Here is an 8,796-nt window from a genome sequence, read left to right as displayed (position 1 = left end):
ATAGCCCCTGAACACCCTATGACACCTCACCACTATCCCTGTCGGTGTTGCTACTAACAATTTAACATCTAATAATTGTGTCCTAACACCAGCCAATTTAACATACCCTGTAGACACAAAAGAGTGGGTGGCACCTATATTAAATAAAACAATAGCTTGATATGATCAAGCAGTAAAGGTACCTGTCATGACATCGTCTTCAGTCTCTGCATCTCCCGGCGTCAAAGCATAAACCCTCGCTAGGGCTACATTCCTATGTTGGCCTCCACGAGGCACTTGATAACCTCCTCAGTGCAGTTTGGGAGTAGGTGTGGTACCAGATGGTGTAGGGCAATCTCATACTAAATGTCTTGGTACACTGCAGCAATAGCAGACACCTCTCCCTGCTCGACACTCTCTCAAGTGTCTCTTTTCACATGTCTGATAAGCTGGGTAGATCTGCATACCCTGAGTCCCACGACCTCTTGTATCCTGCCTTTGTCCCCCATAATTACCTCTCCTCCACTGGCTTCGACTAAAGCCGGCCTGTAAGCCTAAAGGCATGTACCTCTTCTTCTGCCCTTACTTCTCTGCACCCATCCACTCACTAACCTCAGCCACGGCTACTCTGTCTACCAACTCGGCAAAGTCCTGCACTTTCAACATTGCGCCACCTGCTTATAAATTTCTCACCTCAGACCTATTTCAAACTATCTCGCCTTCTTTGCCTCATCAGGTATGATGTACGAGGTGAAGCGGGACAATTTTATAACCTTCGCCGCATACTGCTGGACTGACTGCTATCCCTTCTTCAGATTTAGGAACTCCTCCACTTTGACCTCCCTAATAGTGGCTAGAAAATATCTGTCGAAGAACAAATATTTAAACCGGCACCAAGTCATGGCTATGGGCACCGCCCTTTATTCCTCCAATAATTTCACTACAGTCCACCATATTTTAGCCTCTCCTATTAGTTTATAGGTGGCAAATAAAACCCTTTGCTCCTCCATGCATTGCAACACTGCCAAGACTTTCTTTATTTCCTGCATCCAGTTTTTGGTGACTACAAGATCTGCTCCTCCTGAAAATAGCGGAGGATTTATCTTGGTAAATTTCTCTATCGTACACCCATGGCCTGCAGACGAGCCTCCCTACTCCCTGGAACTCCACGCGATCTCAGCCATGACCTGTTGAACCACACTATGTAATACTGCATCTAAATCAGCCCCGTCTATGCTCGAGGGCCTTGCACCCTCACTACTATTCACATGAGCACTGCCACCTCTAGGGTCCATCCTAAAAAGATAATAAACATAGCTTAGGGACCCTACCCTTATAATTTATGTATCTAACCAAAACTCTTAGTATCCTTTCTATTTTGATATCCTTATCTTATTTCAAGATGTAGTCCTACACTTTAAAAACACAACCCGACAATAGTTTACTATGTCTTATCTGAAATCGCCACCCCAGGAAAGACACAAAAACCACCACGGAAGTTTTGCCTCCAAACTGAAAAACAAAACCTCAAACTCTTTTCCTGTACTCTAGTATTGTTTCCATTGCACTCTAGAGTCTATAGAACCTAGCAACCTAGGTTTTGATACCAAACTCTAACGACCTACCTATTTTTCCATCCATATATATATATATATCAAACTCTAACGACCTGCTTATTTTTCCATCCATATATATATAGTCTATAGAACCTAGCAACCTAGGTTTTGATACCAAACTCTAACGACCTGCCTATTTTTCCATCCATATACATATATATATATATATATATATCAAACTCTAACGACCTGCTTATTTTTCCATCCATATATATATATATATATATATATATATATGTATGTATGTATATGCTTTTTTTTTTTTCCTTTTCCACATAATAACATACATAATAATCCAGCTAAATTGTCATAGTCGTGATCAACCTGGACCCATGGGTACCAGGGATATACCTGTCATACAACTCTGATACCTAAGTAGCGAAAAACATAAAATTACAGACATGTTATAAAGCACCAGAAACCATACCAGAGTTCTATTGAATTAGTCATATATATATATATATATATATATATATATATATATGTATGTATACAGTCATCCACAAAAGTACCAAAAAGTATCCTAGGGTCATAATCACAAAAACCCATCTGACCCTATTTTACCTACTTACCCTCTTGACAGGGTAGCTCAGCCAACTCCTACCGCGGCGGAGCTTTATCCGCCCTCCTACCTAGATTTCTTGAAATGTTTGTATAGTTGGGGTGAGACACCTCTTAGTAAGGGAGATAAATTAATATTAGTGTGTGGCAACATCAGTATTTTTTGTGATATACATATAAACAGTACATACTTCATAACTAGTATAAACAGTTGTATCATATCTGAGTAAAACATGATTTAACATAACATAGTTTAACATACTAAATTTATATACTTGGAAAATCATCTTATATGACCATATCATACTTGAATTATTACATAGGATAGATAGTTAGTTAGCTATTGTCATGTCTTACCCCCCATATGACAGGATTGTTCGGCTTGAAGGCGGGACCTAGCAATGGCTGGCTGACCATGCTAAGTTAAACGTAGGTGCGTAAGTACGATGGACATGTTCCACCTGTGCCGGACAACCAAAGGAACTACAACACTCTCATAAAGCCACATCGTCTGCCATCTCCCACACTCCACATAAGATGTGTCGTAACACTAACATATTCATAATCGTAAACACACAGCTGCAGTACCGTGCTTCATAAAACTGAACTAAGCTATCTGGGTTCTGATAACATATAATACATTCCATATTAAAATATAGTTGTTTTGTAATTCAGAGTAATATTTGACATAAACATATTTTATGATTTCTTACATATCATACATAATCACAGCATCAACGCTGACATAATTCATAACATAAAAATAACGGCATTTACTATGGCATAACTCATAACGTAATAATCATAAATTCTTACATTGTTTATCATAATCTTAAAACCATAGTTCCTGTACTGTTTTTAAGGTTTTCCTGAAAACTACTATAACATGCTTATCATGGAAAAATCATAATATTTCAGTATAACATAATTTTAATGGAAATATTATACTCATGCCACACAAATGTACATAGCCTTATAAACTCGTAATTTATTCTGACATCATATTTCCATATAAAATGTGTTAAAATCATTTCCTTGTTCAACAGCAGTATTCCCAAACATAATTCTATATCATACATATTTTCCTGAAAATAAATGCTGTTTAATTCATAATAATTTCATGAAAAATACTGACTTAATTTATCCCCTTACCTGACTTACTAAGAAGCCCACAAAATATTCCAAACCTACACCCGTGTGTTTCCCAGCTCAATACCATGAAATTTCATTTTTCCCAACAAAACTTTAGTATTATTCTATCTAAAGCATTTTCCTCATTCCAAAAACACAAAATACCTTAAAAACTCAAAATAACCAACTTACCAAGATTTTGGGATGGTGCCTAAGTTGGTCTAACCAATGAACTACTCCAGCAGATTTGAAGAGAATCTTCCCAAGAGTAGCGTGCGGCTTCCAATCATTGAATCGGCAAAGGAAAAAGCTAGAAACTTAGAGAGAAGGAGGGGGAGATGAAATTTAGAGAGAGAAAGACATCCATGCAAAATTCTCGCTGAAAAAACCTAACGTCAACTTATTTATAAGGTGCGAATTCGTCAACGAGACACGTCACCTCGTCGGCGAGTCTATGAAGGGAGTTCGTTGATGAACACTTACTCCTCATCGATGAGTTTCAGGCCTTGGAAATAGCCCTCTTAGTAAATTCTTGTCGACGAGACACGCGTTGACGTTGACGAGCCCAAGAAGCATGTTCGTTGACGAGCACTCTGCACTCATCGATGAGACCCTATTGAATCTTTTTTTAAAATTCCTTTTCTCTCCTTCCTTTTATTATTTAATTACTATAATTCTTTGGGTCTCTACAGACAGTGTGATAGATGATACTACTAACTTGTTGTCTATATAGAGTAGCATCTGGAAAAGATTCACAATTAGTAGTAAGAAGAATAATATTAGGCTCAAGTGGAGAAGTGCATGTTTTTATGTCAGCCAAGCTTGCTTTGGAAAGCAAGTTAGATGCATACTTAGCCTGAGAGAGATAATAACCATTTGAACTGGAAGTAAATTCAAGACCAAGAAAGTAGTTAATCTACCCTAAGTCCTTCATCTCAAAATTCTAACTCAAAAAGTGTTGAAGATCGCGAATACTATAGAGATCATCCCCTGTAATAATCATGTCATCAAAATAAAGAAGGATAAGAATCATACTAGCACTAGTGGTCTGAATAAAAAGTACAGAGTCATAGGCACTAGGTACAAAGCCCTGCTGAATGAAAACACAACAAAATTTACCAAAGTAGGCTCGGGGAGCCTATTTGGGGGCACAAAGGACACGACGAAGACGAAAAAACTATGTGAGGAGGATGATCATAGCCAGGTGGATGATGCATATAAACTTCCTGAGCAAGGTCACCATTCAAGAATGCATTTTTGACATCCATCTGAAATAGTTTCCAATGACGCATAACAGTTATTACAAGCAAAGATCGAGCAGAGGTAAGACGAGCAACAAGAGCAAAAGTCTCCTCATAGTCAATACCATACTCCTAAGAGAAACCCTTTGCAACAAGGCAAGCTTTATACCATTCCACTGATCCATTTGACCATGTCTTGATTTTGTAGACCCACTTACATCCAACTGTAGACTTCCTAGAAGGCAAATCCACCAAGTCCCAAGTATGAGTTTTAGTGAGAGCATTTAGTTCATTAGACATAGCTTTCTACCAAAGAGGGTTAGCACTAGCCTCACGATAACTATGAGGTTCGTGAAGAGTAGCAAGGGAATAACAACAATGATAATCTTGAAGAACAAAAGAGGGGCTCTTACTCTAGTGGATTGACGGAGTGCAAGTATCTGGATGGGCTCGAGTGCAGTTGATGTATCAAGAGTAACAACAGACATGTATGATGACTCAGGAACAGTCGAAGAAGGAACGTCTGAGGAGCTTAGCATCTCTGCAAAGGAGTCGGGGACTAAAGCAATGGATGGGTCAGTAAAAATAGGAGCATAACTGGAAGAGGACCGCAGAAAAGGAGAAATACTTGTAAACATCTTATGTTTTCAAAACTCCACATGTTGAGAAATACAAAGACGCTTGGCTATAGGATCATAGAAACGATAACCTTTTTGAATGAGACCATAACTAAGAAGACAACATAGTCTAGATTGTGGTTCAAGTTTGGTACCACACTTCTCTTCTTTTGAAAATGGCTTAAAAGAGGAGTTTCCATTAAAAGAAAGAAAGGAGAGATACCACACTTCTCTTATTTTTAAAGGGACTTTGGAGGTGTGACTCAAAGTGAGAGGCCTTCCACTTGATTTACATAGGTTCATCATTCTAAGATTTTAGTGCCTAAGCCTTTAATTCATTCATTTCTATTAATATTGTGAATTTTGCCATGTTGAAGCATGTTTGTGTTTTCTTGAACGTTATGATAATTGCTTTATGATTCCTCCATTATTTCATGTCAAAAATGCATGATCGATGTTGTAGAATATGTTTCTATTTGTATTGCTTAGAAAAAAATTATGCTTGAAGGCCCAAAATTCATGTTTATATTGAAGTCCATGTTTAGGTAGTTGACTGTCCTATGCAAGCAGTTGATCAACCCCTACAAGTGGGCAACTACTAAATCTTGAGAGTGTTACTTTTTGCACTCTCCCTTGATTTCCTCTGGGATTTCAATAATTTTGGTATTTTTTGCATGTGGTAAAGCACATTTGATTAATATTGATTGATTTTTTTTTAATTAGAGTTTTCATGGTTTCTATATAAAAAATCAAATTTTCATCAAAGCAATTGGATTTTAATGAGTTTTTCATATGAAAAACATCCATATTTTTGCGAAGTGGTTAAGTTATTTAGAGTTATACATTTATGAAGCAACATTTGGATGTTCTCTTATCTTTTCAAATTATGTCAAGGTGGGATTGTGGTTCTACCCCCAAAAATCAACACATTTCCAACTGGTTTTATGATTTTCTTTTAAAAAACCAAAAATATCTTTTAAGAAAATTTAAATTTTAATGAATCATTCATAACGTGGTAGTTAAATGGATTAACCCCCCCCCCCCCTTTTTTTTTTTCTAAAAGATGATTGACGAGTCCCTAAAATACATGATTTTAGACCCTTATTTCCCTGTGTTTATCCTCATTTTATTATGTATTTACCCAGAGTTATCAATGTTCAGAGCTATGCAAGGTTTGTTTGTCTTTTTAGGAAAAACAGGTTAAAACCATGGAGTTAGGAATTACAAGAAGCCAAGGAGGATTTGGAGGATTCAAAGCTCGAATTCAGATGTTCAGCCAAGCTCCAAAAGCTTCAGATCATAAATAGACAAGAAGATGACGCTCGACCATTTGGCGCAACCAGCAAACCACAGGGGTGACTTAGTTTTCCATTGCAAACTCCAAGGTTCAGACCGAGATTAGAGATACAGAGCATCTCGACAAAGTGTTCGACCAAGAGACCTTATGGGGCGACTATGTCGAGATACTGAGATTTCCCGAGGATCGAGATACTGCAAGTCTCAACCATTAACTCGACCATTAAGACCCTGAGGCGTGACAAAGTCGAAGAAATTGAAGATTTGAATCCCTGGCTTCCTATGAGATCTGACTAGGGCGCGCACAATAATGCCAGAGGAGCGACTTGGTAGACAACAACAATCTGCAGCGCAAGATTTGCTACAAATTTTCCTAACTTGTAAAACAACCCTTGTAAACCCTAGAGCCTATAAGTATTCACTGTGACCACAAGCTCTGGGTTCCTCTTTGGCATCTCTTGGGTTAGTGACAGACCTAGGAAGTCATTGATAGCCAAGTTAGAATAGGAGTAGAGTAGTTTCGGTTTGTGTATGGAGTGTGCAATGGTCTGTGACATCCGACGGTGTTCATAGAACAGCCGTGTATATTAAGATTTTCTTTTGTACTTCCTAGTGTTAGTGACAGACGTGATGAATACAAAGGGATGATACTTTTACATGCTTTTATTTACAACTTTCCTTTACTGCTTTCATTTATGGTTTAGATTGTGATGATGTTTAGTGACAAGATTAGAACCTCTATTGCTTTAGTCAGGTACACGTATTAGGCTATACTCTTCCATAGAGGTTCTTGTGATTGTTGTGTTAGCGTATACTCCGGTTCCTAATCGTGCTTCGGACGGTTAGTGCACCCTTTCTACTTTATACCCTCGAATGAATCCTTGGATTGTTTAGTCGGGTTCTGGTTAGTTTAGTATGGTAAACTCACTAAAGCAGAACAACATCCTAAACTATACTCATGTCTAAACACTACTTTGTAGGAGTATAGTTAATATAGATTTACTTGCTTTCATTTAATTGCTTTCTAGTAGTTGGTTAGATTTCACTCATTGAAAAATACCACCTTTTACTTCTTTTTCATAACAAGGCTATAATAAACTAATCTGGAAGTGGTTTGATAACTGCGCTTTAAGTTTCCGTGGATCGATACCTAACTTACCCATTTTTTACTAAACTTGGGATAGTTAGGTTTTATAAATTTTATTTTTGGTAGTTAAGGACCCAAGCCTTGGCGAGCCTACCAAATTTTGGTGTCGTTGTTGGAGACTTGGCCACGGTTATAAGCCATGCTTTAGAGTATTATTACCTTGTTCTTTTGATTTGTTCCCTTTTGTTTTCACTTTCTTTGTTAATTTCTATTTTCTTTATTTTGTTTTCTATTTTTGAAGTCTGAATCTATGTGCTTACATGTGTGTATGTTTGGTCTGCCTTCTTTGGAACCCGAGATAATGCCCATAGATCTTGAAATTGAAAAATCTTGTAGGTCCCTTAGGAAACCTATCTCTAATATGAAGAAGGCTGAGTCGTATGAACTGAAAGCAATGGTCAAAGATAACCCCCTGATTCCCACTGAATAAATCTCAGAACCCCCTGCTCCCCACCTACTTGTGGTGGGAGAGCAACACCTTCGGCCTCTTAGGGACTACTTTGTACCTAATGCATACACATCACCGTCTTGCATCCGAATCCCGAATGTTCAGGCGGCACAATTTGAGATAAATACTTCAATCATCGCGTTGCTACCCAACTTTCATGGGAACTCGATAGAAAATCCTTATCAGCATCTAGACGAGTTCTTGGAAATTTGTTCCATCATCCGCATCCCTAATTTTAGTGATAATGCTCTCCATCCTAGGCTCTTCCCATTCTCTCTAAAGGATAAAGCCAAATATTGACTGACGTCCTTAGAACTGAACTCGGTGTCCAACTGGGCCACCATGCAACATAAGTTTCTTAAAAAGTACTTCCCAATTAGGAAGACTAACCAACTTTGAAGACCCATCACAAGTTTCTCACAAATGGATGGGGAACTCTTTTTCAAGACTTGGGAGCGTTTTAGGGACCTCCTCCATAAATGCCCACATCACTAGGTCCCCAACTGGAAATTAGTCTAAACTTTCAACGAAGGGTTGGCTGAGAAAGATAGGTCCATGGTTGATGTGTCGTGTGGAGGTACTTTCCTCACTAAGCACGAGAATGAGGCTTGGATTCTCTTTGAAAATCTGGTTGAAAACTCTCAGCAGCACATGGCTACCACCCATAGACTACCTAATCCATCAACTTCTAAACCTAAGGGAGTTTACGAGCTAGCCACAAGCCAGGACGTAGCTCCTACTTTGCATACCATATCCAAAA

The 8,796-nt window shown here is 38.3% G+C and overlaps 1 non-coding gene across 1 annotated transcript; it reads right to left on the bottom strand.

Moving 5' to 3' along the window:
* Nucleotides 1-8,427: 8,427 nt before the first annotated feature.
* Nucleotides 8,428-8,533, bottom strand: LOC131150094 (small nucleolar RNA R71). Its single transcript, XR_009135477.1, has one exon. It is a non-coding gene; the product is annotated as a small nucleolar RNA R71 (small nucleolar RNA).
* Between the last annotated feature and the right edge of the window lie 263 nt (nucleotides 8,534-8,796).

This window comes from Malania oleifera, chromosome 2 (genome assembly GCF_029873635.1).
Source record: "Malania oleifera isolate guangnan ecotype guangnan chromosome 2, ASM2987363v1, whole genome shotgun sequence".
Lineage (NCBI taxonomy): Eukaryota > Viridiplantae > Streptophyta > Magnoliopsida > Santalales > Ximeniaceae > Malania > Malania oleifera.
This window is presented reverse-complemented; position numbering and strand designations above follow the sequence as displayed.